Raw genomic sequence first — 26060 nt, 5'->3', positions numbered from 1 at the left:
ACTGAAATAAGTTCATCAGATGAAAACCAACAAAAATTGACAACAACCACGAAAAGTTCTTGTATTTTTAGATAAAATCTTACGCTATTAAAGAAAAAACTCCCAGCTCGCTGAAAAATGTTCATTTGCTGAAAACCAACAAAACCACGAAAAGTTCTTGTATTTGAAGATAAAATCTTCTTGCTTTGAAGAAGAAAGATCCAGCTGACTGAAATGAGTTCATTAGATGAAAACCAACAAAAATTGACAAGAACCACGAAAAGTTCTTGTATTTTAAGATAAAATCTTACGCTATTAAAGAAAAAACTCCCAGCTCGCTGAAATATGTTCATTTGCTGAAAACCATCAAAAACACGAAAAGTTCTTGTATTTGAAGATAAAATCTTTTTGCTTTGAAGAAGAAAGATCTAGCTGACTGAAATAAGTTCATTCGATGAAAACGAACAAAAATTGACAAGAACCACGAAAAGTTCTTGTATTTTAAGATAAAATCTTACGCTATTAAAGAAAAAACTTCTTGCTCGCTGAAATCTGTTCATTTGCTGAAAACCAACAAAACCACGAAAAGTTCTTGTATTTGAAGATAAAATCTTTTTGCTTTGAAGAAGAAAGATCTGGCTGACTGAAATAAGTTCATTCGATGAAAACCAACAAAAATTGACAAGAACCACGAAAGGTTCTTGTATTTTAAGATAAAATCTTACTCTATTAAGGAAAAAACTTCCAGCTCGCTGAAATATGTTCATTTGCTGAAAACCATCAAAACCACGAAAAGTTCTTGTATTTGAAGATAAAATCTTTTTGCTTTGAAGAAGAAAGATCTAGCTGACTGAAATAAGTTCATTAGATGAAAACGAACAAAAATTGACAAGAACCACGAAAAGTTCTTGTATTTTAACATAAAATCTTACGCTATGGAAAGAAAAAACTTCTTGCTCGCTGAAATTTGTTCATTTGCTGAAAACCAACAAAACCACGAAAAGTTCTTGTATTTGAAGATAAAATCTTTTCGCTTTGAAGAAGAAAGATCTAGCTGACTGAAATAAGTTCATTAGATGAAAACCAACAAAAATTGACAAGAAACACGAAAAGTTCTTGTATTTTAAGATAAAATCTTACGCTATTAAAGAAAAAACTTCTTGCTCGCTGAAATCTGTTGATTTGCTGAAAACCAACAAAACCACGAAAAGTTCTTGTATTTGAAGATAAAATCCTTTTGCTTTGAAGAAGAAAGATCTAGCTGACTGAAATAAGTTCATTGGATGAAAACCAACAAAAATTGACAAGAACCACGAAAAGTTCTTGTATTTTAAGATCAAATCTTACTCTATAAAGGAAAAAAATTCCAGATAGCTGAAATATGTTCATTTGCTGAAAACCATCCAAACCACGAAAAGTTCTTATATTTGAAGATACAATCTTTTTGCTTTGAAGAAGAAAGATCTAGCTGACTGAAATAAGTTCATTGGATGAAAACCAACAAAAATTGACAAGAACCACGAAAAGTTCTTGTATTTTAAGATAAAATCTTACGCTATTAAAGAAAAAACTCCCAGCTCGCTGAAATATGTTCATTTGCTGAAAACAACAAAACCACGAAAAGTTCTTGTATTTGAAGATAAAATCTTTTTGCTTTGAAGAAGAAAGATCCAGCTGACTGAAATAAGTTCATCAGATGAAAACCAACAAAAATTGACAACAACCACGAAAAGTTCTTGTATTTTTAGATGAAATCTTACGCTATTAAAGAAAAAACTCCCAGCTCGCTGAAAAATGTTCATTTGCTGAAAACCAACAAAACCACGAAAAGTTCTTGTATTTGAAGATAAAATCTTCTTGCTTTGAAGAAGAAAGATCCAGCTGACTGAAATGAGTTCATTAGATGAAAACCAACAAAAATTGACAAGAACCACGAAAAGTTCTTGTATTTTAAGATAAAATCTTACGCTATTAAGGAAAAAACTCCCAGCTCGCTGAAATATGTTCATTTGCTGAAAACCATCAAAAACACGAAAAGTTCTTGTATTTGAAGATAAAATCTTTTTGCTTTGAAGAAGAAAGATCTAGCTGACTGAAATAAGTTCATTCGATGAAAACGAACAAAAATTGACAAGAACCACGAAAAGTTCTTGTATTTTAAGATAAAATCTTACGCTATTAAAGAAAAAACTTCTTGCTCGCTGAAATCTGTTCATTTGCTGAAAACCAACAAAACCACGAAAAGTTCTTGTATTTGAAGATAAAATCTTTTTGCTTTGAAGAAGAAAGATCTGGCTGACTGAAATAAGTTCATTAGATGAAAACCAACAAAAATTGACAAGAAACACGAAAAGTTCTTGTATTTTAAGATAAAATCTTACGCTATTAAAGAAAAAACTTCTTGCTCGCTGAAATCTGTTCATTTGCTGAAAACCAACAAAACCACGAAAAGTTCTTGTATTTGAAGATAAAATCCTTTTGGTTTGAAGAAGAAAGATCTCGCTGACTGAAATAAGTTCATTAGATGAAAACCAACAAAAATTGACAAGAACCACGAAAAGTTCTTGTATTTCAAGATAAAATCTTACTCTATAAAGGAAAAAAATTCCAGATCGCTGAAATATGTTCATTTGCTGAAAACCATCAAAACCACGAAAAGTTCTTGTATTTGAAGATACAATCTTTTTGCTTTGAAGAAGAAAGATCTGGCTGACTGAAATAAGTTCATTCGATGAAAACCAACAAAAATTGACAAGAACCACGAAAGGTTCTTGTATTTTAAGATAAAATCTTACTCTATTAAGGAAAAAACTTCCAGCTCGCTGAAATATGTTCATTTGCTGAAAACCATCAAAACCACGAAAAGTTCTTGTATTTGAAGATAAAATCTTTTTGCTTTGAAGAAGAAAGATCTAGCTGACTGAAATAAGTTCATTAGATGAAAACGAACAAAAATTGACAAGAACCACGAAAAGTTCTTGTATTTTAACATAAAATCTTACGCTATGGAAAGAAAAAACTTCTTGCTCGCTGAAATTTGTTCATTTGCTGAAAACCAACAAAACCACGAAAAGTTCTTGTATTTGAAGATAAAATCTTTTTGCTTTGAAGAAGAAAGATCCAGCTGACTGAAATAAGTTCATTCGATGAAAACCAACAAAAATTGACAAGAACCACGAAAAGTTCTTGTATTTTAAAATAAAATCTTACGCTATTAAAGAAAAAAATCCCAGCTCGCTGAAATATGTTCATTTGCTGAAAACCAACAAAACCACGAAAAGTTCTTGTATTTGAAGATAAAATCTTTTTGCTTTGAAGAAGAAAGATCCAGCTGACTGAAATAAGTTCATTAGATGAAAACCAACAAAAATTGACAAGAACCACGAAAAGTTCTTGTATTTTAAGATAAAATCTTACTCTATTAAGGAAAAAAACTTCCAGCTCGCTGAAATATGTTCATTTGCTGAAAACCATCAAAACCACGAAAAGTTCTTGTATTTGAAGATAAAATCTTTTTGCTTTGAGGAAGAAAGATCTTGCTGACTGAAATAAGTTCATTAGATGAAAACGAACAAAAATTGACAAGAACCACGAAAAGTTCTTGTATTTTAAGATAAAATCTTACGCTATTAAAGAAAAAACTCCCAGCTTGCTGAAATATGTTCATTTGCTGAAAACCAACAAAACCACGAAAAGTTCTTGTATTTGAAGATAAAATCTTTTTGCTTTGAAGAAGAAAGATCCAGCTGACTGAAATAAGTTCATCAGATGAAAACCAACAAAAATTGACAACAACCACGAAAAGTTCTTGTATTTTTAGATAAAATCTTACGCTATTAAAGAAAAAACTCCCAGCTCGCTGAAAAATGTTCATTTGCTGAAAACCAACAAAACCACGAAAAGTTCTTGTATTTGAAGATAAAATCTTCTTGCTTTGAAGAAGAAAGATCTAGCTGACTGAAATGAGTTCATTAGATGAAAACCAACAAAAATTGACAAGAACCACGAAAAGTTCTTGTATTTTAAGATAAAATCTTACGCTATTAAAGAAAAAACTCCCAGCTCGCTGAAATATGTTCATTTGCTGAAAACCATCAAAAACACGAAAAGTTCTTGTATTTGAAGATAAAATCTTTTTGCTTTGAAGAAGAAAGATCTAGCTGACTGAAATAAGTTCATTCGATGAAAACGAACAAAAATTGACAAGAACCACGAAAAGTTCTTGTATTTTAAGATAAAATCTTACGCTATTAAAGAAAAAACTTCTTGCTCGCTGAAATCTGTTCATTTGCTGAAAACCAACAAAACCACGAAAAGTTCTTGTATTTGAAGATAAAATCTTTTTGCTTTGAAGAAGAAAGATCTGGCTGACTGAAATAAGTTCATTCGATGAAAACCAACAAAAATTGACAAGAACCACGAAAGGTTCTTGTATTTTAAGATAAAATCTTACTCTATTAAGGAAAAAACTTCCAGCTCGCTGAAATATGTTCATTTGCTGAAAACCATCAAAACCACGAAAAGTTCTTGTATTTGAAGATAAAATCTTTTTGCTTTGAAGAAGAAAGATCTAGCTGACTGAAATAAGTTCATTAGATGAAAACGAACAAAAATTGACAAGAACCACGAAAAGTTCTTGTATTTTAACATAAAATCTTACGCTATGGAAAGAAAAAACTTCTTGCTCGCTGAAATTTGTTCATTTGCTGAAAACCAACAAAACCACGAAAAGTTCTTGTATTTGAAGATAAAATCTTTTCGCTTTGAAGAAGAAAGATCTCGCTGACTGAAATAAGTTCATTAGATGAAAACCAACAAAAATTGACAAGAAACACGAAAAGTTCTTGTATTTTAAGATAAAATCTTACGCTATTAAAGAAAAAACTTCTTGCTCGCTGAAATCTGTTGATTTGCTGAAAACCAACAAAACCACGAAAAGTTCTTGTATTTGAAGATAAAATCCTTTTGCTTTGAAGAAGAAAGATCTGGCTGACTGAAATAAGTTCATTGGATGAAAACCAACAAAAATTGACAAGAACCACGAAAAGTTCTTGTATTTTAAGATCAAATCTTACTCTATAAAGGAAAAAAATTCCAGATAGCTGAAATATGTTCATTTGCTGAAAACCATCCAAACCACGAAAAGTTCTTATATTTGAAGATACAATCTTTTTGCTTTCAAGAAGAAAGATCTAGCTGACTGAAATAAGTTCATTGGATGAAAACCAACAAAAATTGACAAGAACCACGAAAAGTTCTTGTATTTTAAGATAAAATCTTACGCTATTAAAGAAAAAACTCCCAGCTCGCTGAAATATGTTCATTTGCTGAAAACCAACAAAACCACGAAAAGTTCTTGTATTTGAAGATAAAATCTTTTTGCTTTGAAGAAGAAAGATCCAGCTGACTGAAATAAGTTCATCAGATGAAAACCAACAAAAATTGACAACAACCACGAAAAGTTCTTGTATTTTTAGATAAAATCTTACGCTATTAAAGAAAAAACTCCCAGCTCGCTGAAAAATGTTCATTTGCTGAAAACCAACAAAACCACGAAAAGTTCTTGTATTTGAAGATAAAATCTTCTTGCTTTGAAGAAGAAAGATCCAGCTGACTGAAATGAGTTCATTAGATGAAAACCAACAAAAATTGACAAGAACCACGAAAAGTTCTTGTATTTTAAGATAAAATCTTACGCTATTAAAGAAAAAACTCCCAGCTCGCTGAAATATGTTCATTTGCTGAAAACAACAAAACCACGAAAAGTTCTTGTATTTGAAGATAAAATCTTTTTGCTTTGAAGAAGAAAGATCCAGCTGACTGAAATAAGTTCATCAGATGAAAACCAACAAAAATTGACAACAACCACGAAAAGTTCTTGTATTTTTAGATGAAATCTTACGCTATTAAAGAAAAAACTCCCAGCTCGCTGAAAAATGTTCATTTGCTGAAAACCAACAAAACCACGAAAAGTTCTTGTATTTGAAGATAAAATCTTCTTGCTTTGAAGAAGAAAGATCCAGCTGACTGAAATGAGTTCATTAGATGAAAACCAACAAAAATTGACAAGAACCACGAAAAGTTCTTGTATTTTAAGATAAAATCTTACGCTATTAAAGAAAAAACTCCCAGCTCGCTGAAATATGTTCATTTGCTGAAAACCATCAAAAACACGAAAAGTTCTTGTATTTGAAGATAAAATCTTTTTGCTTTGAAGAAGAAAGATCTAGCTGACTGAAATAAGTTCATTCGATGAAAACGAACAAAAATTGACAAGAACCACGAAAAGTTCTTGTATTTTAAGATAAAATCTTACGCTATTAAAGAAAAAACTTCTTGCTCGCTGAAATCTGTTCATTTGCTGAAAACCAACAAAACCACGAAAAGTTCTTGTATTTGAAGATAAAATCTTTTTGCTTTGAAGAAGAAAGATCTGGCTGACTGAAATAAGTTCATTAGATGAAAACCAACAAAAATTGACAAGAAACACGAAAAGTTCTTGTATTTTAAGATAAAATCTTACGCTATTAAAGAAAAAACTTCTTGCTCGCTGAAATCTGTTCATTTGCTGAAAACCAACAAAACCACGAAAAGTTCTTGTATTTGAAGATAAAATCCTTTTGGTTTGAAGAAGAAAGATCTCGCTGACTGAAATAAGTTCATTAGATGAAAACCAACAAAAATTGACAAGAACCACGAAAAGTTCTTGTATTTCAAGATAAAATCTTACTCTATAAAGGAAAAAAATTCCAGATCGCTGAAATATGTTCATTTGCTGAAAACCATCAAAACCACGAAAAGTTCTTGTATTTGAAGATACAATCTTTTTGCTTTGAAGAAGAAAGATCTAGCTGACTGAAATAAGTTCATTGGATGAAAACCAACAAAAATTGACAAGAACCTCGAAAAGTTCTTGTATTTTAAGATAAAATCTTACGCTATTAAAGAAAAAACTCCCAGCTCGCTGAAATATGTTCATTTGCTGAAAACCAACAAAACCACGAAAAGTTCTTGTATTTGAAGATAAAATCTTTTTGCTTTGAAGAAGAAAGATCCAGCTGACTGAAATAAGTTCATTAGATGAAAACCAACAAAAATTGACAAGAAACACGAAAAGTTCTTGTATTTTAAGATAAAATCTTACGCTATTAAAGAAAAAACTTCTTGCTCGCTGAAATCTGTTGATTTGCTGAAAACCAACAAAACCACGAAAAGTTCTTGTATTTGAAGATAAAATCCTTTTGCTTTGAAGAAGAAAGATCTAGCTGACTGAAATAAGTTCATTAGATGAAAACCAACAAAAATTGACAAGAACCACGAAAAGTTCTTGTATTTTAAGATAAAATCTTACTCTATAAAGGAAAAAAATTCCAGATCGCTGAAATATGTTCATTTGCTGAAAACCATCAAAACCACGAAAAGTTCTTATATTTGAAGATACAATCTTTTTGCTTTGAAGAAGAAAGATCTAGCTGACTGAAATAAGTTGATTGGATGAAAACCAACAAAAATTGACAAGAACCTCGAAAAGTTCTTGTATTTTAAGATAAAATCTTACGCTATTAAAGAAAAAACTCCCAGCTCGCTGAAATATGTTCATTTGCTGAAAACCAACAAAACCACGAAAAGTTCTTGTATTTGAAGATAAAATCTTCTTGCTTTGAAGAAGAAAGATCCAGCTGACTGAAATGAGTTCATGAGATGAAAACCAACAAAAATTGACAAGAACCACGAAAAGTTCTTGTATTTTAAGATAAAATCTTACGCTATTAAAGAAAAAACTTCTTGCTCGCTGAATTCTGTTCATTTGCTGAAAACCAACAAAACCACGAAAAGTTCTTGTATTTGAAGATAAAATCTTTTTGCTTTGAAGAAGAAAGATCTAGCTGACTGAAATCAGTTCATTAGATGAAAACGAACAAAAATTGACAAGAACCACGAAAAGTTCTTGTATTTTAAGATAAAATCTTACTCTATTAAAGAAAAAACTTCTTGCACGCTGAAATCTGTTCATTTGCTGAAAACCAACAAAACCACGAAAAGTTCTTGTATTTGAAGATAAAATCTTTTTGCTTTGAACAAGAAAGATCTGGCTGACTGAAATAAGTTCATGAGATGAAAACCAACAAAAATTGACAAGAACCACGAAAAGTTCTTGTATTTTAAGATAAAATCTTACGCGATGAAAGAAAAAACTTCTTGCTCGCTGAAATCTGTTCATTTGCTGAAAACCAACAAAACCACGAAAAGTTCTTGTATTTGAAGATAAAATCTTTTGCTTTGAAGAAGAAAGATCTGGCTGACTGAAATAAGTTCATTAGATGAAAACCAACAAAAATTGACAAGAACCACGAAAATTTCTGGTATTTTAAGATAAAATCTTACTCTATTAAGGAAAAAACTTCCAGCTCGCTGAAATATGTTCATTTGCTGAAAACCATCAAAACCACAAAAAGTTCTTGTATTTGAAGATAAAATCTTTTTGCTTTGAAGAAGAAAGATCTTGCTGACTGAAATAAGTTCATGAGATGAAAACGAACAAAAATTGACAAGAACCACGAAAAGTTCTTGTATTTTAAGATAAAATCTTACACTATTAAGGAAAAAACTTCCAGCTCGCTGAAATATGTTCATTTGCTGAAAACCATCAAAACCACGAAAAGTTCTTGTATTTGAAGATAAAATCCTTTTTCTTTGAAGAAGAAAGATCTGGCTGACTGAAATAAGTTCATTAGATGAAAACCAACAAAAATTGACAAGAACCACGAAAAGTTCTTGTATTTTAAGATAAAATCTTACTCTATTAAGGAAAAAACTTCCAGCTCGCTGAAATATGTTCATTTGCTGAAAACCATCAAAACCACGAAAAGTTCTTGTATTTGAAGATAAAATCTTTTAGCTTATAAGAAGAAAGATCTAGCTGACTGAAATAAGTTCATTCGATGAAAACCAACAAAAATTGACAAGAACCACGAAAAGTTCTTGTATTTTAAGATAAAATCTTGCACTATTGAAGAAAAAACTTCTGGCTCGCTGAAATATGTTCATTTGCTGAAAACCAACAAAACCACGAAAAGTTCTTGTATTTGAAGATAAAATCTTTTTGCTTTGAAGAAGAAAGATCTCGGTGACTGAAATAAGTTCATCAGATGAAAACCAACAAAAATTGACAAGAACCACGAAAATTTCTGGTATTTTAAGATAAAATCTTACTCTATTAAGGAAAAATCTTCCAGCTCGCTGAAATATGTTGATTTGCTGAAAACCATCAAAACCACGAAAAGTTCTTGTATTTGAAGATAAAATCCTTTTTGCTTTGAAGAAGAAAGATCTCGCTGACAGAAATAAGTTCATTAGATGAAAACCAACAAAAATTGACAAGAACCACGAAAAGTTCTTGTATTTTAAGATAAAATCATACGCTATTAAAGAAAAAACTCCTGGCTCGCTGAAATATGTTCATTTGCTGAAAACCAACAAAACCACGAAAAGTTCTTGTATTTGAAGATAAAATCTTTTTGCTTTGAAGAAGAAAGATCTCGCTGACTGAAATAAGTTCATTAGATGAAAACCAACAAAAATTGACAAGAACCACGAAAATTTCTTGTATTTTAAGATAAAATCTTACGCTATTAAAGAAAAAACTCCCAGCTCGCTGAAATATGTTCATTTGCTGAAAACCAACAAAACCACGAAAAGGTCTTGTATTTGAAGATAAAATCTTTTTGCTTTGAAGAAGAAAGATCTCGCTGACTGAAATAAGTTCATGAGATGAAAACCAACAAAAATTGACAAGATCCACGAAAAGTTCTTGTATTTTAAGATAAAATCTTACGCTATTAAAGAAAAAACTCCCAGCTCGCTGAAATATGTTCATTTGCTGAAAACCAACAAACCACGAAAAGTTCTTGTATTTGAAGATAAAATCTTTTTGCTTTGAAGAAGAAAGGTCTAGCTGACTGAAATAAGTTCATTAGTTGAAAACCAACAAAAATTGACAAGAACCACGAAAATTTCTGGTATTTTAAGATAAAATCTTACTCTATTAAGGAAAAAACTTCCAGCTCGCTGAAATATGTTGATTTGCTGAAAACCATCAAAACCACGAAAAGTTCTTGTATTTGAAGATAAAATCCTTTTTCTTTGAAGAAGAAAGATCTGGCTGACTGAAATAAGTTCATTAGATGAAAACCAACAAAAATTGACAAGAACCACGAAAACTTCTTGTATTTTAAGATAATATCTTACGCTATTAAAGAAAAAACTTCTGGCTCGCTGAAATATGTTCATTTGCTGAAAACCAACAAAACCACGAAAAGTTTTTGTCTTTGAAGATAAAATCTTTTAGCTTATAAGAAGAAAGATCTAGCTGACTGAAATAAGTTCATTCGATGAAATCCAACAAAAATTGACAAGAACCACGAAAAGTTCTTGTATTTTAAGATAAAATCTTACTCTATTAAGGAAAAAACTTCCAGATCGCTGAAATATGTTCGTTGCTGAAAACCATCAAAACCACGAAAAGTTCTTGTATTTGAAGATAAAATCTTTTTGCTTTGAAGAAGAAAGATCCAGCTGACTGAAATAAGTTCATTTGATGAAAACCAACAAAAATTGACAAGAACCACGAAAAGTTCTTGTATTTTAAGATAAAATCTTACACTATTAAAGAAAAAACTTCCAGCTCGCTGAAATATGTTGATTTGCTGAAAACCATCAAAACCACAAAAAGTTCTTGTATTTGAAGATAAAATCCTTTTTCTTTGAAGAAGAAAGATCTGGCTGACTGAAATAAGTTCATTAGATGAAAACCAACAAAAATTGACAAGAACCACGAAAAGTTCTTGTATTTTAAGATAAAATCTTACTCTATTAAGGAAAAAACTTCCAGCTCGCTGAAATATGTTCATTTGCTGAAAACCATCAAAACCACGAAAAGTTCTTGTCTTTGAAGATAAAATCTTTTAGCTTATAAGAAGAAAGATCTAGCTGACTCAATTAAGTTCATTAGATGAAATCCAACAAAAATTGACAAGAACCACGAAAAGTTCTTGTATTTTAAGATAAAATCTTACTCTATTAAGGAAAAAACTTCCAGATCGCTGAAATATGTTCATTTGCTGAAAACCATCAAAACCACGAAAAGTTCTTGTATTTGAAGATAAAATCTTTTTGCTTTGAAGAAGAAAGATCCAGCTGACTGAAATAAGTTCATTTGATGAAAACCAACAAAAATTGACAAGAACCACGAAAAGTTCTTGTATTTTAAGATAAAATCTTACACTATTAAAGAAAAAACTTCTGGCTCGCTGAAATATGTTCATTTGCTGAAAACCAACAAAACCACGAAAAGTTCTTGTATTTGAAGATAAAATCTTTTTGCTTTGAAGAAGAAAGATCTCGCTGACTGAAATAAGTTCATTAGATGAAAACCAACAAAAATTGACAAGAACCACGAAAAGTTCTTGTATTTTAAGATAAAATCTTACTCTATTAAGGAAAAAACTTCCAGCTCGCTGAAATATGTTCATTTGCTGAAAACCATCAAAACCACGAAAAGTTCTTGTATTTGAAGATAAAATCTTTTTGCTTTGAAGAAGAAAGGTCTAGCTGACTGAAATAAGTTCATCAGATGAAAACCAACAAAAATTGACAAGAACCACGAAAATTTCTGGTATTTTAAGATAAAATCTTACTCTATTAAGGAAAAATCTTCCAGCTCGCTGAAATATGTTGATTTGCTGAAAACCATCAAAACCACGAAAAGTTCTTGTATTTGAAGATAAAATCCTTTTTGCTTTGAAGAAGAAAGATCTCGCTGACAGAAATAAGTTCATTAGATGAAAACCAACAAAAATTGACAAGAACCACGAAAAGTTCTTGTATTTTAAGATAAAATCATACGCTATTAAAGAAAAAACTCCTGGCTCGCTGAAATATGTTCATTTGCTGAAAACCAACAAAACCACGAAAAGTTCTTGTATTTGAAGATAAAATCTTTTTGCTTTGAAGAAGAAAGATCTCGCTGACTGAAATAAGTTCATTAGATGAAAACCAACAAAAATTGACAAGAACCACGAAAATTTCTTGTATTTTAAGATAAAATCTTACGCTATTAAAGAAAAAACTCCCAGCTCGCTGAAATATGTTCATTTGCTGAAAACCAACAAAACCACGAAAAGGTCTTGTATTTGAAGATAAAATCTTTTTGCTTTGAAGAAGAAAGATCTCGCTGACTGAAATAAGTTCATTGGATGAAAACCAACAAAAATTGACAAGAACCACGAAAACTTCTTGTATTTTAAGATAAAATCTTACGCTATTAAAGAAAAAACTTCTGGCTCGCTGAAATATGTTCATTTGCTGAAAACCAACAAAACCACGAAAAGTTTTTGTCTTTGAAGATAAAATCTTTTAGCTTATAAGAAGAAAGATCTAGCTGACTGAAATAAGTTCATTAGATGAAATCCAACAAAAATTGACAAGAACCACGAAAAGTTCTTGTATTTTAAGATAAAATCTTACTCTATTAAGGAAAAAACTTCCAGATCGCTGAAATATGTTCATTTGCTGAAAACCATCAAAACCACGAAAAGTTCTTGTATTTGAAGATAAAATCTTTTTGCTTTGAAGAAGAAAGATCCAGCTGACTGAAATAAGTTCATTTGATGAAAACCAACAAAAATTGACAAGAACCACGAAAAGTTCTTGTATTTTAAGATAAAATCTTACACTATTAAAGAAAAAACTTCCAGCTCGCTGAAATATGTTGATTTGCTGAAAACCATCAAAACCACGAAAAGTTCTTGTATTTGAAGATAAAATCCTTTTTCTTTGAAGAAGAAAGATCTGGCTGACTGAAATAAGTTCATGAGATGAAAACCAACTAAAATTGACAAGAACCACGAAAACTTCTTGTATTTTAAGATAATATCTTACGCTATTAAAGAAAAAACTTCTGGCTCGCTGAAATATGTTCATTTGCTGAAAACCAACAAAACCACGAAAAGTTCTTGTCTTTGAAGATCAAATCTTTTAGCTTATAAGAAGAAAGATCTAGCTGACTGAAATAAGTTCATTAGATGAAATCCAACAAAAATTGACAAGAACCACGAAAAGTTCTTGTATTTTAAGATAAAATCTTACTCTATTAAGGAAAAAACTTCCAGATCGCTGAAATATGTTCATTTGCTGAAAACCATCAAATCCACGAAAAGTTCTTGTATTTGAAGATAAAATCTTTTTGCTTTGAAGAAGAAAGATCCAGCTGACTGAAATAAGTTCATTTGATGAAAACCAACAAAAATTGACAAGAACCACGAAAAGTTCTTGTATTTTAAGATAAAATCTTACGCTATTAAAGAAAAAACTCCCAGCTCGCTGAAATATGTTCATTTGCTGAAAACCAACAAAACCACGAAAAGTTCTTGTATTTGAAGATAAAATCTTTTTGCTTTGAAGAAGAAAGATCTCGCTGACTGAAATAAGTTCATCAGATGAAAACCAACCAAAATTGACAAGAACCACGAAAAGTTCTTGTATTTTAAGATAAAATCTTACTCTATTAAGGAAAAAACTTCCAGATCGCTGAAATATGTTCATTTGCTGAAAACCATCAAAACCACGAAAAGTTCTTGTATTTGAAGATAAAATCTTTTTGCTTTGAAGAAGAAAGATCCAGCTGACTGAAATAAGTTCATTTGATGAAAACCAACAAAAATTGACAAGAACCACGAAAAGTTCTTGTATTTTAAGATAAAATCTTACACTATTAAAGAAAAAACTTCCAGCTCGCTGAAATATGTTGATTTGCTGAAAACCATCAAAACCACGAAAAGTTCTTGTATTTGAAGATAAAATCCTTTTTCTTTGAAGAAGAAAGATCTGGCTGACTGAAATAAGTTCATGAGATGAAAACCAACAAAAATTGACAAGAACCACGAAAACTTCTTGTATTTTAAGATAATATCTTACGCTATTAAAGAAAAAACTTCTGGCTCGCTGAAATATGTTCATTTGCTGAAAACCAACAAAACCACGAAAAGTTCTTGTCTTTGAAGATCAAATCTGTTAGCTTATAAGAAGAAAGATCTAGCTGACTGAAATAAGTTCATTAGATGAAATCCAACAAAAATTGACAAGAACCACGAAAAGTTCTTGTATTTTAAGATAAAATCTTACTCTATTAAGGAAAAAACTTCCAGATCGCTGAAATATGTTCATTTGCTGAAAACCATCAAAACCACGAAAAGTTCTTGTATTTGAAGATAAAATCTTTTTGCTTTGAAGAAGAAAGATCCAGCTGACTGAAATAAGTTCATTTGATGAAAACCAACAAAAATTGACAAGAACCACGAAAAGTTCTTGTATTTTAAGATAAAATCTTACGCTATTAAAGAAAAAACTTCTGGCTCGCTGAAATATGTTCATTTGCTGAAAACCAACAAAACCACGAAAAGTTCTTGTATTTGAAGATAAAATCTTTTTGCTTTGAAGAAGAAAGATCCAGCTGACTGAAATAAGTTCATTTGATGAAAACCAACAAAAATTGACAAGAACCACGAAAAGTTCTTGTATTTTAAGATAAAATCTTACGCTATTAAAGAAAAAACTCCCAGCTCGCTGAAATATGTTCATTTGCTGAAAACCAACAAAACCACGAAAAGTTCTTGTATTTGAAGATAAAATCTTTTTGCTTTGAAGAAGAAAGATCTCGCTGACTGAAATAAGTTCATTAGATGAAAACCAACAAAAATTGACAAGAACCACGAAAATTTCTTGTATTTTAAGATAAAATCTTACGCTATTAAAGAAAAAACTCCCAGCTCGCTGAAATATGTTCATTTGCTGAAAACCAACAAAACCACGAAAAGTTCTTGTATTTGAAGATAAAATCTTTTTGCTTTGAAGAAGAAAGATCTCGCTGACTGAAATAAGTTCATTTGATGAAAACCAACCAAAATTGACAAGAACCACGAAAAGTTCTTGTATTTTAAGATAAAATCTTACTCTATTAAGGAAAAAACTTCCAGATCGCTGAAATATGTTCATTTGCTGAAAACCATCAAAACCACGAAAAGTTCTTGTATTTGAAGATAAAATCTTTTTGCTTTGAAGAAGAAAGATCTAGCTGACTGAAATAAGTTCATCAGATGAAAACCAACAAAAATTGACAAGTACCACGAAAAGTTCTTGTATTTGAAGATAAAATCTTACTCTATTTAGGAAAAATCTTCCAGCTCGCTGAAATATGTTCATTTGGTGAAAACCATCAAAACCACGAAAAGTTCTTGTATTTGAAGATAAAATCTTTTTGCTTTGAAGAAGAAAGATCTTGCTGACTGAAATAAGTTCATGAGATGAAAACGAACAAAAATTGACAAGAACCACGAAAAGTTCTTGTATTTTAAGATAAAATCTTACACTATTAAGGAAAAAACTTCCAGCTCGCTGAAATATGTTCATTTGCTGAAAACCATCAAAACCACGAAAAGTTCTTGTATTTGAAGATAAAATCTTTTTGCTTTGAAGAAGAAAGATCTAGCTGACTGAAATAAGTTCATTAGATGAAAACCAACAAAAATTGACAAGAACCACGAAAAGTTCTTGTATTTTCAGATAAAATCTTACGCTATTAAAGAAAAAACTCCCAGCTCGCTGAAATATGTTCATTTGCTGAAAACCAACAAAACCACGAAAAGTTCTTGTATTTGAAGATAAAATCTTTTTGCTTTGAAGAAGAAAGATCTAGCTGACTGAAATAAGTTCATTTGATGAAAACCAACAAAAATTGACAAGAAGCACGAAAAGTTCTGGTATTTTAAGATAAAATCTTACTCTATTAAGGAAAAAACTTCCAGCTCGCTGAAATATGTTCATTTGCAGAAAACCATCAAAACCACGAAAAGTTCTTGTATTTGAAGATAAAATCTTTTTGCCTTGAAGAAGAAAGATCTTGCTGACTGAAATAAGTTCATGAGATGAAAACGAACAAAAATTGACAAGAACCACGAAAAGTTCTTGTATTTTAAGATAAAATCTTACACTATTAAGGAAAAAACTTCCAGCTCGCTGAAATATGTTCATTTGCTGAAAACCATCAAAACCACGAAAAGTTCTTGTATTTGAAGATAAAATCTTTTTGCTTTGAAGAAGAAAGATCTTGCTGACTGAAATAAGTTCATGAGATGAAAACGAACAAAAATTGACAAGAACCACGAAAAGTTCTTGTATTTTAAGATAAAATCTTACGCTATTGAAGAAAAAACTCCCAGCTCGCTGAAATATGTTCATTTGCTGAAAACCAACAAAACCACGAAAACTTCTTGTATTTGAAGATAAAATCTTTTTGCTTTGAAGAAGAAAGATCTAGCTGACTGAAATAAGTTCATTAGATGAAAACCAACAAAAATTGACAAGAACCACAAAAATTTCTGGTATTTTAAGATAAAATCTTACACTATTAAGGAAAAAACTTCCAGCTCGCTGAAATATGTTCATTTGCTGAAAACCATCAAAACCACGAAAAGTTCTTGTATTTGAAGATAAAATATTTTTGCTTTGAAGAAGAAAGATCTCGCTGACTGAAATAAGTTCATGAGATGAAAACCAACAAAAATTGACAAGAACCACGAAAAGTTCTTGTATTTTAAGATAAAATCTTACGCTATTAAAGAAAAAACTCCCAGCTCGCTGAAATATGTTCATTTGCTGAAAACCAACAAAACCACGAAAAGTTCTTGTATTTGAAGATAAAATCTTTTTGCTTTGAAGAAGAAAGATCCAGCTGACTGAAATAAGTTCATTTGATGAAAACCAACAAAAATTGACAAGAACCACGAAAATTTCTGGTATTTTAAGATAAAATCTTACTCTATTAAGGAAAAAACTTCCAGCTCGCTGAAATATGTTCATTTGCAGAAAACCATCAAAACCACGAAAAGTTCTTGTATTTGAAGATAAAATCTTTTTGCCTTGAAGAAGAAAGATCTTGCTGACTGAAATAAGTTCATTAGATGAAAACGAACAAAAATTGACAAGAACCACGAAAAGTTCTTGTATTTTAAGATAAAATCTTACACTATTAAGGAAAAAACTTCCAGCTCGCTGAAATATGTTCATTTGCTGAAAACCATCAAAACCACGAAAAGTTCTTGTATTTGAAGATAAAATCTTTTTGCTTTGAAGAAGAAAGATCTAGCTGACTGAAATAAGTTCATTAGATGAAAGCCAACAAAAATTGACAAGAACCACGAAAATTTCTGGTATTTTAAGATAAAATCTAACACTATTAAGGAAAAAACTTCCAGCTCGCTGAAACATGTTCATTTGCTGAAAACCATCAAAACCACGAAAAGTTCTTGTATTTGAAGATAAAATATTTTTGCTTTGAAGAAGAAAGATCTCGCTGACTGAAATAAGTTCATGAGATGAAAACCAACAAAAATTGACAAGAACCACGAAAATTTCTGGTATTTTAAGATAAAATCTTACTCTATTAAGGAAAAAACTTCCAGCTCGCTGAAATATGTTCATTTGCTGAAAACCATCAAAACCACGAAAAGTTCTTGTATTTGAAGATAAAATCTTTTTGCTTTGAAGAAGAAAGATCTTGCTGACTGAAATAAGTTCATGAGATGAAAACGAACAAAAATTGACAAGAACCACGAAAAGTTCTTGTATTTTAAGATAAAATCTTACACTATTAAGGAAAAAACTTCCAGCTCGCTGAAATATGTTCATTTGCTGAAAACCATCAAAACCACGAAAAGTTCTTGTATTTGAAGATAAAATCTTTTAGCTTATAAGAAGAAAGATCTAGCTGACTGAAATAAGTTCATTCGATGAAAACCAACAAAAATTGACAAGAACCACGAAAAGTTCTTGTATTTTAAGATAAAATCTTGCACTATTGAAGAAAAAACTTCTGGCTCGCTGAAATATGTTCATTTGCTGAAAACCAACAAAACCACGAAAAGTTCTTGTATTTGAAGATAAAATCTTTTTGCTTTGAAGAAGAAAGATCTCGCTGACTGAAATAAGTTCATGAGATGAAAACCAACAAAAATTGACAAGAACCACGAAAAGTTCTTGTATTTTAAGATAAAATCTTACTCTATTAAGGAAAAAACTTCCAGCTCGCTGAAATATGTTCATTTGCTGAAAACCATCAAAACCACGAAAAGTTCTTGTATTTGAAGATAAAATCTTTTTGCTTTGAAGAAGAAAGGTCTAGCTGACTGAAATAAGTTCATCAGATGAAAACCAACAAAAATTGACAAGAACCACGAAAATTTCTGGTATTTTAAGATAAAATCTTACTCTATTAAGGAAAAATCTTCCAGCTCGCTGAAATATGTTGATTTGCTGAAAACCATCAAAACCACGAAAAGTTCTTGTATTTGAAGATAAAATCCTTTTTGCTTTGAAGAAGAAAGATCTCGCTGACAGAAATAAGTTCATTAGATGAAAACCAACAAAAATTGACAAGAACCACGAAAAGTTCTTGTATTTTAAGATAAAATCATACGCTATTAAAGAAAAAACTCCTGGCTCGCTGAAATATGTTCATTTGCTGAAAACCAACAAAACCACGAAAAGTTCTTGTATTTGAAGATAAAATCTTTTTGCTTTGAAGAAGAAAGATCTCGCTGACTGAAATAAGTTCATTAGATGAAAACCAACAAAAATTGACAAGAACCACGAAAATTTCTTGTATTTTAAGATAAAATCTTACGCTATTAAAGAAAAAACTCCCAGCTCGCTGAAATATGTTCATTTGCTGAAAACCAACAAAACCACGAAAAGGTCTTGTATTTGAAGATAAAATCTTTTTGCTTTGAAGAAGAAAGATCTCGCTGACTGAAATAAGTTCATGAGATGAAAACCAACAAAAATTGACAAGATCCACGAAAAGTTCTTGTATTTTCAGATAAAATCTTACGCTATTAAAGAAAAAACTCCCAGCTCGCTGAAATATGTTCATTTGCTGAAAACCAACAAACCACGAAAAGTTCTTGTATTTGAAGATAAAATCTTTTTGCTTTGAAGAAGAAAGGTCTAGCTGACTGAAATAAGTTCATTAGTTGAAAACCAACAAAAATTGACAAGAACCACGAAAATTTCTGGTATTTTAAGATAAAATCTTACTCTATTAAGGAAAAAACTTCCAGCTCGCTGAAATATGTTGATTTGCTGAAAACCATCAAAACCACGAAAAGTTCTTGTATTTGAAGATAAAATCCTTTTTCTTTGAAGAAGAAAGATCTGGCTGACTGAAATAAGTTCATTAGATGAAAACCAACAAAAATTGACAAGAACCACGAAAACTTCTTGTATTTTAAGATAATATCTTACGCTATTAAAGAAAAAACTTCTGGCTCGCTGAAATATGTTCATTTGCTGAAAACCAACAAAACCACGAAAAGTTTTTGTCTTTGAAGATAAAATCTTTTAGCTTATAAGAAGAAAGATCTAGCTGACTGAAATAAGTTCATTCGATGAAATCCAACAAAAATTGACAAGAACCACGAAAAGTTCTTGTATTTTAAGATAAAATCTTACTCTATTAAGGAAAAAACTTCCAGATCGCTGAAATATGTTCGTTGCTGAAAACCATCAAAACCACGAAAAGTTCTTGTATTTGAAGATAAAATCTTTTTGCTTTGAAGAAGAAAGATCCAGCTGACTGAAATAAGTTCATTTGATGAAAACCAACAAAAATTGACAAGAACCACGAAAAGTTCTTGTATTTTAAGATAAAATCTTACACTATTAAAGAAAAAACTTCCAGCTCGCTGAAATATGTTGATTTGCTGAAAACCATCAAAACCACAAAAAGTTCTTGTATTTGAAGATAAAATCCTTTTTCTTTGAAGAAGAAAGATCTGGCTGACTGAAATAAGTTCATTAGATGAAAACCAACAAAAATTGACAAGAACCACGAAAAGTTCTTGTATTTTAAGATAAAATCTTACTCTATTAAGGAAAAAACTTCCAGCTCGCTGAAATATGTTCATTTGCTGAAAACCATCAAAACCACGAAAAGTTCTTGTCTTTGAAGATAAAATCTTTTAGCTTATAAGAAGAAAGATCTAGCTGACTCAATTAAGTTCATTAGATGAAATCCAACAAAAATTGACAAGAACCACGAAAAGTTCTTGTATTTTAAGATAAAATCTTACTCTATTAAGGAAAAAACTTCCAGATCGCTGAAATATGTTCATTTGCTGAAAACCATCAAAACCACGAAAAGTTCTTGTATTTGAAGATAAAATCTTTTTGCTTTGAAGAAGAAAGATCCAGCTGACTGAAATAAGTTCATTTGATGAAAACCAACAAAAATTGACAAGAACCACGAAAAGTTCTTGTATTTTAAGATAAAATCTTACACTATTAAAGAAAAAACTTCTGGCTCGCTGAAATATGTTCATTTGCTGAAAACCAACAAAACCACGAAAAGTTCTTGTATTTGAAGATAAAATCTTTTTGCTTTGAAGAAGAAAGATCTCGCTGACTGAAATAAGTTCATTAGATGAAAACCAACAAAAATTGACAAGAACCACGAAAAGTTCTTGTATTTTAAGATAAAATCTTACTCTATTAAGGAAAAAACTTCCAGCTCGCTGAAATATGTTCATTTGCTGAAAACCATCAAAACCACGAAAAGTTCTTGTATTTGAAAATAAAATCTTTTTGCTTTGAAGAAGAAAGGTCTAGCTGACTGAAATAAGTTCATCAGATGAAAACCAACAAAAATTGACAAGAACCACGAAAATTTCTGGTATTTTAAGATAAAATCTTACTCTATTAAGGAAAAATCTTCCAGCTCGCTGAAATATGTTGATTTGCTGAAAACCATCAAAACCACGAAAAGTTCTTGTATTTGAAGATAAAATCCTTTTTGCTTTGAAGAAGAAAGATCTCGCTGACAGAAATAAGTTCATTAGATGAAAACCAACAAAAATTGACAAGAACCACGAAAAGTTCTTGTATTTTAAGATAAAATCATACGCTATTAAAGAAAAAACTCCTGGCTCGCTGAAATATGTTCATTTGCTGAAAACCAACAAAACCACGAAAAGTTCTTGTATTTGAAGATAAAATCTTTTTGCTTTGAAGAAGAAAGATCTCGCTGACTGAAATAAGTTCATTAGATGAAAACCAACAAAAATTGACAAGAACCACGAAAATTTCTTGTATTTTAAGATAAAATCTTACGCTATTAAAGAAAAAACTCCCAGCTCGCTGAAATATGTTCATTTGCTGAAAACCAACAAAACCACGAAAAGGTCTTGTATTTGAAGATAAAATCTTTTTGCTTTGAAGAAGAAAGATCTCGCTGACTGAAATAAGTTCATTAGATGAAAACCAACAAAAATTGACAAGAACCACGAAAAGTTCTTGTATTTTAAGATAAAATCTTACGCTATTAAAGAAAAAACTTCTGGCTCGCTGAAATATGTTCATTTGCTGAAAACCAACAAAACCACGAAAAGTTTTTGTCTTTGAAGATAAAATCTTTTAGCTTATAAGAAGAAAGATCTAGCTGACTGAAATAAGTTCATTAGATGAAATCCAACAAAAATTGACAAGAACCACGAAAAGTTCTTGTATTTTAAGATAAAATCTTACTCTATTAAGGAAAAAACTTCCAGATCGCTGAAATATGTTCATTTGCTGAAAACCATCAAAACCACGAAAAGTTCTTGTATTTGAAGATAAAATCTTTTTGCTTTGAAGAAGAAAGATCCAGCTGACTGAAATAAGTTCATTTGATGAAAACCAACAAAAATTGACAAGAACCACGAAAAGTTCTTGTATTTTAAGATAAAATCTTACACTATTAAAGAAAAAACTTCCAGCTCGCTGAAATATGTTGATTTGCTGAAAACCATCAAAACCACGAAAAGTTCTTGTATTTGAAGATAAAATCCTTTTTCTTTGAAGAAGAAAGATCTGGCTGACTGAAATAAGTTCATGAGATGAAAACCAACTAAAATTGACAAGAACCACGAAAACTTCTTGTATTTTAAGATAATATCTTACGCTATTAAAGAAAAAACTTCTGGCTCGCTGAAATATGTTCATTTGCTGAAAACCAACAAAACCACGAAAAGTTCTTGTCTTTGAAGATCAAATCTTTTAGCTTATAAGAAGAAAGATCTAGCTGACTGAAATAAGTTCATTAGATGAAATCCAACAAAAATTGACAAGAACCACGAAAAGTTCTTGTATTTTAAGATAAAATCTTACTCTATTAAGGAAAAAACTTCCAGATCGCTGAAATATGTTCATTTGCTGAAAACCATCAAATCCACGAAAAGTTCTTGTATTTGAAGATAAAATCTTTTTGCTTTGAAGAAGAAAGATCCAGCTGACTGAAATAAGTTCATTTGATGAAAACCAACAAAAATTGACAAGAACCACGAAAAGTTCTTGTATTTTAAGATAAAATCTTACGCTATTAAAGAAAAAACTCCCAGCTCGCTGAAATATGTTCATTTGCTGAAAACCAACAAAACCACGAAAAGTTCTTGTATTTGAAGATAAAATCTTTTTGCTTTGAAGAAGAAAGATCTCGCTGACTGAAATAAGTTCATCAGATGAAAACCAACCAAAATTGACAAGAACCACGAAAAGTTCTTGTATTTTAAGATAAAATCTTACTCTATTAAGGAAAAAACTTCCAGATCGCTGAAATATGTTCATTTGCTGAAAACCATCAAAACCACGAAAAGTTCTTGTATTTGAAGATAAAATCTTTTTGCTTTGAAGAAGAAAGATCCAGCTGACTGAAATAAGTTCATTTGATGAAAACCAACAAAAATTGACAAGAACCACGAAAAGTTCTTGTATTTTAAGATAAAATCTTACACTATTAAAGAAAAAACTTCCAGCTCGCTGAAATATGTTGATTTGCTGAAAACCATCAAAACCACGAAAAGTTCTTGTATTTGAAGATAAAATCCTTTTTCTTTGAAGAAGAAAGATCTGGCTGACTGAAATAAGTTCATGAGATGAAAACCAACAAAAATTGACAAGAACCACGAAAACTTCTTGTATTTTAAGATAATATCTTACGCTATTAAAGAAAAAACTTCTGGCTCGCTGAAATATGTTCATTTGCTGAAAACCAACAAAACCACGAAAAGTTCTTGTCTTTGAAGATCAAATCTGTTAGCTTATAAGAAGAAAGATCTAGCTGACTGAAATAAGTTCATTAGATGAAATCCAACAAAAATTGACAAGAACCACGAAAAGTTCTTGTATTTTAAGATAAAATCTTACTCTATTAAGGAAAAAACTTCCAGATCGCTGAAATATGTTCATTTGCTGAAAACCATCAAAACCACGAAAAGTTCTTGTATTTGAAGATAAAATCTTTTTGCTTTGAAGAAGAAAGATCCAGCTGACTGAAATAAGTTCATTTGATGAAAACCAACAAAAATTGACAAGAACCACGAAAAGTTCTTGTATTTTAAGATAAAATCTTACGCTATTAAAGAAAAAACTTCTGGCTCGCTGAAATATGTTCATTTGCTGAAAACCAACAAAACCACGAAAAGTTCTTGTATTTGAAGATAAAATCTTTTTGCTTTGAAGAAGAAAGATCCAGCTGACTGAAATAAGTTCATTTGATGAAAACCAACAAAAATTGACAAGAACCACGAAAAGTTCTTGTATTTTAAGATAAAATCTTACGCTATTAAAGAAAAAACTCCCAGCTCGCTGAAATATGTTCATTTGCTGAAAACCAACAAAACCACGAAAAGTTCTTGTATTTGAAGATAAAATCTTTTTGCTTTGAAGAAGAAAGATCTCGCTGACTGAAATAAGTTCATTAGATGAAAACCAACAAAAATTGACAAGAACCACGAAAATTTCTTGTATTTTAAGATAAAATCTTACGCTATTAAAGAAAAAACTCCCAGCTCGCTGAAATATGTTCATTTGCTGAAAACCAACAAAACCACGAAAAGTTCTTGTATTTGAAGATAAAATCTTTTTGCTTTGAAGAAGAAAGATCTCGCTGACTGAAATAAGTTCATTTGATGAAAACCAACCAAAATTGACAAGAACCACGAAAAGTTCTTGTATTTTAAGATAAAATCTTACTCTATTAAGGAAAAAACTTCCAGATCGCTGAAATATGTTCATTTGCTGAAAACCATCAAAACCACGAAAAGTTCTTGTATTTGAAGATAAAATCTTTTTGCTTTGAAGAAGAAAGATCTAGCTGACTGAAATAAGTTCATCAGATGAAAACCAACAAAAATTGACAAGTACCACGAAAAGTTCTTGTATTTGAAGATAAAATCTTACTCTATTTAGGAAAAATCTTCCAGCTCGCTGAAATATGTTCATTTGGTGAAAACCATCAAAACCACGAAAAGTTCTTGTATTTGAAGATAAAATCTTTTTGCTTTGAAGAAGAAAGATCTTGCTGACTGAAATAAGTTCATGAGATGAAAACGAACAAAAATTGACAAGAACCACGAAAAGTTCTTGTATTTTAAGATAAAATCTTACACTATTAAGGAAAAAACTTCCAGCTCGCTGAAATATGTTCATTTGCTGAAAACCATCAAAACCACGAAAAGTTCTTGTATTTGAAGATAAAATCTTTTTGCTTTGAAGAAGAAAGATCTAGCTGACTGAAATAAGTTCATTAGATGAAAACCAACAAAAATTGACAAGAACCACGAAAAGTTCTTGTATTTTCAGATAAAATCTTACGCTATTAAAGAAAAAACTCCCAGCTCGCTGAAATATGTTCATTTGCTGAAAACCAACAAAACCACGAAAAGTTCTTGTATTTGAAGATAAAATCTTTTTGCTTTGAAGAAGAAAGATCTAGCTGACTGAAATAAGTTCATTTGATGAAAACCAACAAAAATTGACAAGAAGCACGAAAAGTTCTGGTATTTTAAGATAAAATCTTACTCTATTAAGGAAAAAACTTCCAGCTCGCTGAAATATGTTCATTTGCAGAAAACCATCAAAACCACGAAAAGTTCTTGTATTTGAAGATAAAATCTTTTTGCCTTGAAGAAGAAAGATCTTGCTGACTGAAATAAGTTCATGAGATGAAAACGAACAAAAATTGACAAGAACCACGAAAAGTTCTTGTATTTTAAGATAAAATCTTACACTATTAAGGAAAAAACTTCCAGCTCGCTGAAATATGTTCATTTGCTGAAAACCATCAAAACCACGAAAAGTTCTTGTATTTGAAGATAAAATCTTTTTGCTTTGAAGAAGAAAGATCTAGCTGACTGAAATAAGTTCATTAGATGAAAACCAACAAAAATTGACAAGAACCACGAAAATTTCTGGTATTTTAAGATAAAATCTTACACTATTAAGGAAAAAACTTCCAGCTCGCTGAAATATGTTCATTTGCTGAAAACCATCAAAACCACGAAAAGTTCTTGTATTTGAAGATAAAATATTTTTGCTTTGAAGAAGAAAGATCTCGCTGACTGAAATAAGTTCATGAGATGAAAACCAACAAAAATTGACAAGAACCACGAAAAGTTCTTGTATTTTAAGATAAAATCTTACGCTATTAAAGAAAAAACTCCCAGCTCGCTGAAATATGTTCATTTGCTGAAAACCAACAAAACCACGAAAAGTTCTTGTATTTGAAGATAAAATCTTTTTGCTTTGAAGAAGAAAGATCCAGCTGACTGAAATAAGTTCATTTGATGAAAACCAACAAAAATTGACAAGAACCACGAAAATTTCTGGTATTTTAAGATAAAATCTTACTCTATTAAGGAAAAAACTTCCAGCTCGCTGAAATATGTTCATTTGCAGAAAACCATCAAAACCACGAAAAGTTCTTGTATTTGAAGATAAAATCTTTTTGCCTTGAAGAAGAAAGATCTTGCTGACTGAAATAAGTTCATTAGATGAAAACGAACAAAAATTGACAAGAACCACGAAAAGTTCTTGTATTTTAAGATAAAATCTTACACTATTAAGGAAAAAACTTCCAGCTCGCTGAAATATGTTCATTTGCTGAAAACCATCAAAACCACGAAAAGTTCTTGTATTTGAAGATAAAATCTTTTTGC

Source organism: Heptranchias perlo, unplaced genomic scaffold (assembly GCF_035084215.1).
Source record: "Heptranchias perlo isolate sHepPer1 unplaced genomic scaffold, sHepPer1.hap1 HAP1_SCAFFOLD_82, whole genome shotgun sequence".
NCBI lineage: Eukaryota > Metazoa > Chordata > Chondrichthyes > Hexanchiformes > Hexanchidae > Heptranchias > Heptranchias perlo.
The sequence above is the reverse complement of the archived record's forward strand: the minus strand, read 5'-3'. Positions refer to the sequence as shown.